This window comes from Gorilla gorilla, chromosome 10, assembly GCF_029281585.2.
Source record: "Gorilla gorilla gorilla isolate KB3781 chromosome 10, NHGRI_mGorGor1-v2.1_pri, whole genome shotgun sequence".
NCBI lineage: Eukaryota > Metazoa > Chordata > Mammalia > Primates > Hominidae > Gorilla > Gorilla gorilla.
In genome coordinates this window covers 90920286-90926821 of record NC_073234.2, presented here as the reverse complement: position 1 = coordinate 90926821, position 6536 = coordinate 90920286, and the positions used below count along the sequence as shown (strand labels likewise).

The 6536-nt window shown below is 40.4% G+C and overlaps 1 pseudogene; it reads right to left on the bottom strand.

Moving 5' to 3' along the window:
• Positions 1-3702: 3702 nt before the first annotated feature.
• Positions 3703-5213, bottom strand: LOC101126009 (6-phosphogluconate dehydrogenase, decarboxylating-like; annotated as a pseudogene).
• Between the last annotated feature and the right edge of the window lie 1323 nt (positions 5214-6536).

Below are 6536 nucleotides of genomic sequence, written 5' to 3'. Positions count from 1 at the left end.
CCAGGAGAGTTGATAGTGTAGTTCCAGCCTGAGTCCAAAGGTCTGAGAACCAAGAGAGCCAGTAGTGTAAGTTTCAGTCTTAAAGCTGGCAGTATTGATACTCAAGGGTCTATTTTTCATTTCAAGTCCAAAACCAGGAAAAGACCAAGGTCTCAGCTTATGCAGTCAAGCAGGAGATGTTCCCTCTTATTCAGCCTTTTTGTTCTACTCAGGTCTTTAACTGATTGGATGAGGCCCACCCACATTAGAGAAAGCAATCTACTTTACTCAGTCTGTAGATTCAAATGTTAATCTCATCCAGAAACACCTTCACAGACATACCCAGAATAATGTTGGACCAAATATCTGGGCATCCTATGCCCCAATCAAGTTGACACATAAAATTAACCATCACAAGGGCAAAAAGATTTGCAGTAGCAATTGGCTACTTTTAAGTACCAACTTTCAGTAATTCTTGCCACTTTCCTGATGCTGGGATAGCTATATCCAGTGTATTGTGCTCGGCTATGAGTTTCACAAAAACCCCACAGAGTGGCTTATATTAAGGAATTTGTCTGCCTCATACAAGAGGACTCCAAGCAGAGGCAGTCCATGCTTTCTCACTTTCTCTTCTTTTCCTTCTTTCGCTTCTATCCTTAGGGGTGGCTGATGCACCTCAGGTATCCCTCCAGGATTTCAGGCAGGAAGAAGAACAGAAGGGGAAGCACCAATAGTTTTTCACTTATATCCCATTCACCAGAACCAAGTAACAGGACTACCTAGGGCTTCCGGGGATTCAGGGATATAAGAAGGATTTCACTTTCTTGTTTCTGCAGGGCAGGAAAGCAAACATGAAAGGGTAAAGTCAGCAACTCAAGTATCTTCTGCAACAACCAAGAATTCTAAGCCTTAAACTTCCCTCCTTATCACTCAGTGACTGAATAAGAACAGCTGTCTTATAGTTTAAAAAATATGTCCCTTTGCTCACCTAATTTTTCATCAGAATTCCCAATAGGCAAATAAAAATAACCACAGTGTGTTTATGCGTCACCAAAATCACAAAGTTTTTAAAAATAAAATTGTTTAAACAGACCCAAGTAATAGTTATGATTGTAGTTTTCTTCTAAGCAAATTGACTTTTTAAAATTGATTTAAAAAAAAATTAAAGCGACTGAATTAAGTTATCACTCTTTAGGACAGTCTCTGGTGTGTTGGTGTATAGGTGCACATCACATCCTCATCATAATGGCCGTAGATCCAGGGCAGCCATTGAGCCCTACATGTCCATGGCTCCTGTCTCCAGTTGATAGGTTGGGTCAAACCCTATTCTCCAATGTGTACCCACTCCTTGACCAGAGTTGATTTATCTAAGAATGGACAACTGATGAAAATAGCCATTTTTTTGTCTAGGAATTTTAAAATTGGAACAGAAAGAGTACGTTTAGTTTCTTCCTGAATGACTGAATTCTAACACATAGAATCAGGGAGCTACTGTTCTCCATGTTTTGTATGTTGACTGGGAGCAGAGAAAGCTAGTCCTCAGAGAAAGAAAACAATGAAATTGAAGGGCAGAATGGAGCATAGACAAAACCTGGATCATTCTAGATTATTCCTGGAGCCCAGCCACATTCCTGGGCTTGGCTTAGTTACTGACCTTTAGTCATTATGAGAATACTGGGGTTAGTTCAATATAATGCTCTGCTATTTATAATTAGATATAACTCTATAAAATGTAGGATTATTGCCTGTGCATAAAAATTATGTCTGTAAAAAGGCCAAGCACGGTGGCTCACACATGTAATTCCAGCACTTTGGGAGGCCAAGGCAGGCAGATCACCTGAGGTCAGGAGTTCCAGACCAGCGTGGCCAAAATGGTGAAACCCCATCTCTACAAAAAATACAAAAATTAGCTGGGAACCGTGGCAGGCACCTGTAGTCGCAGCCACTAGGGAGGCTGAGGCAGGAGAATCACTTGAACATGGGAGGCAGAGGTTGCAGTAAGCCAAGACTGCACCACTGCACTCCAGCCTGGGTGACAGAGTGAGACCCTGTCTCAAAAAAAAAAAAAATAATAATAATAATAAAATAAACCATAACCACTGCTTGCATTAAATATTTCTAAACTTCAATTAGTAAACAATGGTGAGTAAAGGTAAGCCTGGGATTATAAAGCCTTTTTGTTTTTGTAAAGCTGAGATCGTGCCATTGCACTCCAGCCTGGGCAACAGAGTGAGAGACTCCATCTCAAAAAAAAAAAAAAAAAAGTCTGTAAAAGGATTACTTCTGTTATAACAGAGGAAATTACTTTGATTAACTGAAAGGCATAATTAAAACCTCTGGCCTATAATTAATCAAATTGTAGTCTTATTTCTTCATCAATTTCTAATGCATCATACAGTATAACAAAATATGATAAAGTATTTGAAATAGCAACAGTAAATTCCAGAATATATTCATAAAATCTAGAGGAGTGCCATACATCAAGAAGGAAATATGAAATATTTTACAGAAATTAAATGTGTTAATTTTACACTTTATTTAAAATCTCTGGGATAGACTAGAGAGAGCTTTTGTATGATATAGAGAGATTTATTACTATGGGAAGATTTGGTTTCAGTTTTGCTAAATTTGAAAATTAAGATATGCCATATTTATATTTCTTACAGGAAGCCATCTTTTAATATTTGATGCAAAATAATTTTATCAACCTTACTTTTAGTATCTAATTTTAAGATGCTGAAATCTGACAGTTCTGATACTAATTATGTCTTATTTAAAATATAGCTATACTATAAAGCACTAAATCCCGGGTCTGTGGTGGTGAGAGATTGTACCGTGTAACATATTACACTGCTAATTCATAACGTTTCTTTGTAAAACTGCAAGCAGGGCCATTTCAAACATCTTGTTAATGAGCCTTATCCTGCCTCCCTTGGGAATGCAGATGGGGTTTGCTTCTAGCCCTTCTGGAGGCAAATAAAGAAATAGAACTGACTAGGTTATAAACCCAGATGAAATCCTCATATGAGAAGATTCTCATTTGTGCCATCTGTTCGGGCTGAGCTGGAGATGAAATATAAGGTGTCATTGCACAATCCCTAGAGGACTGTCACCAAGTGATCTTCCTTCAAATTTGCCTTCAACTTATCACAAGCTGCTTCCTTTCCAGTATGTTCACCATAATGTCATCTGCCTTCAGTTTCCTCTTGGTTTTTAAATGCATCCATGACACAGCCGACCAGCTCTTTCCTTGAAATGTGTATCTCTGCCATGAAACTTTCTTGATACCCTTTCAGAATTTTGTCTATTTTTAACAAAATGTAGCTTTTATTGAGTAAAGGAAAAAGGGAATTCAGCTGCATGATAGAAATATTCCAGTTTGATCAACTTGTAACAACACTCTTCCTATTTACGTGAGAGGAGCCTCACTAGTCCACAGGGAGCACTTAGGAACGACTACTTCATTGGGTTGGTTCTCACTCTCGTGCACATTATCAGCTCCTGGTCAGTCCCAAGAGGCAAGGGCAGAGGGCATGATGGTTCTCACAGAGCTACTTTATAAATAAACTCTATATGACTTTTCTGGGAGTCTCTTACATTCTTTTATTTTAAAAGATCTGAGCAGAAAATAGAACAAAGGACCATTAAGTGGCGTTGTGTGGTTGTGTGATACATGAAACGTCCCGGTCTATGGAATTGTGATGGGCAACAGAAACAGCGTGATTAGGCATTATGTGAAGAGCATGACACACTGCCACCATGGCCTGTCCAATTGGTGTGGGTAAACTGTCCCTGTTTTTCTAAGCCTTCATAAGTGTGAGCCCCGAAGTAATCCCGCTGAGTCTGGATGAGGTTGGCTGGGAGCATCTCGTGTCTATATCCATCACAGAAGGAGACAGCAATGGTGAAACAGGGCATGGGAATGCTAGCTTGGACCCCAGTGCTGACCACCCACCACCAGCAGTCCTGGCAGTTTTCAACAGCCAACTTAAAGAAGTCGTCTAATAATAGGTTGTCAAGTTCTGGGGGTTGATGAAATGCATCCTTTATCTTTCCTAGAAATACACTTCTGATGATGCAGCCTCCCTCCTCCACATCAGGACAATACAACCATAATTGAGGGTCCAGCCAAATTCAGTGGTTGCCTGTCTTAGCAGTGTAAAGCCTTGAGCACAAAAGATGATCTTGGAAGCATAGAGGTCATTCCGAATGTCTTCCAGGAATGATTTCTTATCACCATCAAACTAGATCTTTTGGGGACCCTTCAGCTTTTTGCTAGCTTGAATTCTTTCATCCTTCAGAGAGGATAAGCACCGAGCAAAGATAGCTTTTCCAATGAAGGTGACAGGAATGCCATCTTCCAGGGTGGAGATGGTGGTCCACTTTCTGGTGCCCTTCTGTCCTGTGCTGTCCCTGATCTTTGGCAGCAGGTATTTGCTATCAGTATCTTAGAATATTGGCTGTGATTTCAATCAAGAATGAATCGAGCTCTGTCTTAACTCTAGTCCTCAAAGGCCTCCGTCATCTTGTTTTGATTTCATTCAAGAATGAGTCGAGCTCTGTCTTATTCCAATCCTTAAAATCCTGTGCCATCTTGTTTTGCTCCATGCCCAGCACATGTTTCATCAGGTGGTAAGCCCCACAGATCAGCTGCATATCCCCATACTCTATCCCATTGTACACCATCTTTACAACGTGGCCTGCTCCCTCCTCTCCCACCCAGTCAGAGAAAAGTTCCTCAGTTCTTTCTTTTGCTGTGATGCCTTAGAAGATTGTCTTGATAGGGGCCAGCTTTTGTTCCCTCTTGGCATGAGTGATAGGCTATACTGGGATCCTTTTCCTCCAGCACTAACTTTGCTCTCCACTGATAAAATTTCCTTGGCCTTGTGGTATCTACATCGTCTTGTGTCATCCCTATATTCAGAATTTCCTCCATCAATGATGACATCACCAGTGTGCAACAATGGTACTAATTTTTTCATGAAATCATCAACAGCTTGACCAGCCTTCACAAGAGGGATGATACGCCTGTGGCTTTTTCAGTTTGGAGACCATCTCCGTCAAGGACTGAACATCAACATCTTTGGTTCCCTTTGCCTTGTTGCCAAGAAATCATCAACTTTGGAGACTGTACTATTAAAAGCACAGGCCATGAAGCCATGGTCATTCATGCACAATATTAAGTTCTGGCCCATGACAGCCAGTCCAATCAGTGCAATGCCAGCTTGGGCCATGGTGGAAGCATCGGACAGAGTAGAACTGGAGTGGGCAAAGTGTGGAGGGCTCACGGCTCACAGGCAAGTGAAGGATATACCAGCTGCCAGAATTTTGTCTTTTTAGATGCCTCTTTCCTCCACCATCTGCTAAATAGAAATATTTTTGAAACTTTTTTCCTTAGCCATCTACAGAAGCTTAATCTGTGTACTTTGTCCCATGAAAAACACATGTACTTCTTCAGTTTCAGTGACATCTTTATGCCAATTCCCAAATCCTCCCTTGAGTAGTTTTTTTTTCTATTCTCCGACAAGCCAACTTCACACTTCCAAATGGATTGGCCCTTCGAATTTAGTAAACTGCAAACCTCACATATCTTTTGAGACCCAAAACATTTATCTTTATGACTTTCCTATTGCTATGAATGGCAATGCTATATTCACAGTCTCATAGGTTTCAAAAGGGAAATAGCTTTTGATTTTGCCTTCTCTTTCTCTTCTCCTAGTTCTGGTTAGTCTTCTTTGTAATTTTGTCCCCATTTGTTTATTCCTTTTTATTCCAGTTTTTGCCACCATTATGTGGCCTTCATATCACTACATTTAGACTATGGCAATTGTTAGGGGGATGTCCCTATGTTCCATGACTGCTCAATGCTGCCAGCGAGACTGAAGCTGCAGTTGTACCTTGGTTGCCATGGCACTGCTCCATAACCCAGCCACTATAAGGCAGACGCACTATAAGACTTTCCAAGTCCAAGAAATGAATCCCAGGAGATTTTCCCTTGACTAAATCCCATGCTTACTTTGGCATAACACTTCAGAGGCCAGATTCAATGGGAGAAAACAATAGAGAGAACTTCTTGATGTTGCTGGCCTTCTGCGATGCAGAGGCTTTGCTGCCTTCTTGCAGCTTGACCATAAATCAGACTAAATGTTTTTCAGTGGATAGGGGATGGTTCTAATGGGATGAAGACGCAAGTTACTTAATAGTCTTTAGAGATACTCCACTACTTTTTGCTTTTCTGTCTACCTAAGTCTTCAAATAACACTTAACGGAGAACTTTGGTGGGTAGGTAATGATTATTTATAAGATGAACAGATTACTGTAAGATTATTTATAAGATTATTGATAAGTACTATAATATTTTTATTTATTACTTATAATAAATAATATATTATTAAATATATATGGCTGGGCACAGTTGCTCATGCCTGTAATCCTAGCACTTTGGGAGGCTGAGGCAGGCGGATCACTTGAGGTCAGGAGTTTGAGACCAGCCTGGCCAACAAGGTGAAACCCTGTCTCTACTAAAAATACAAAAATTAGCTGAGTGTGGTGACACA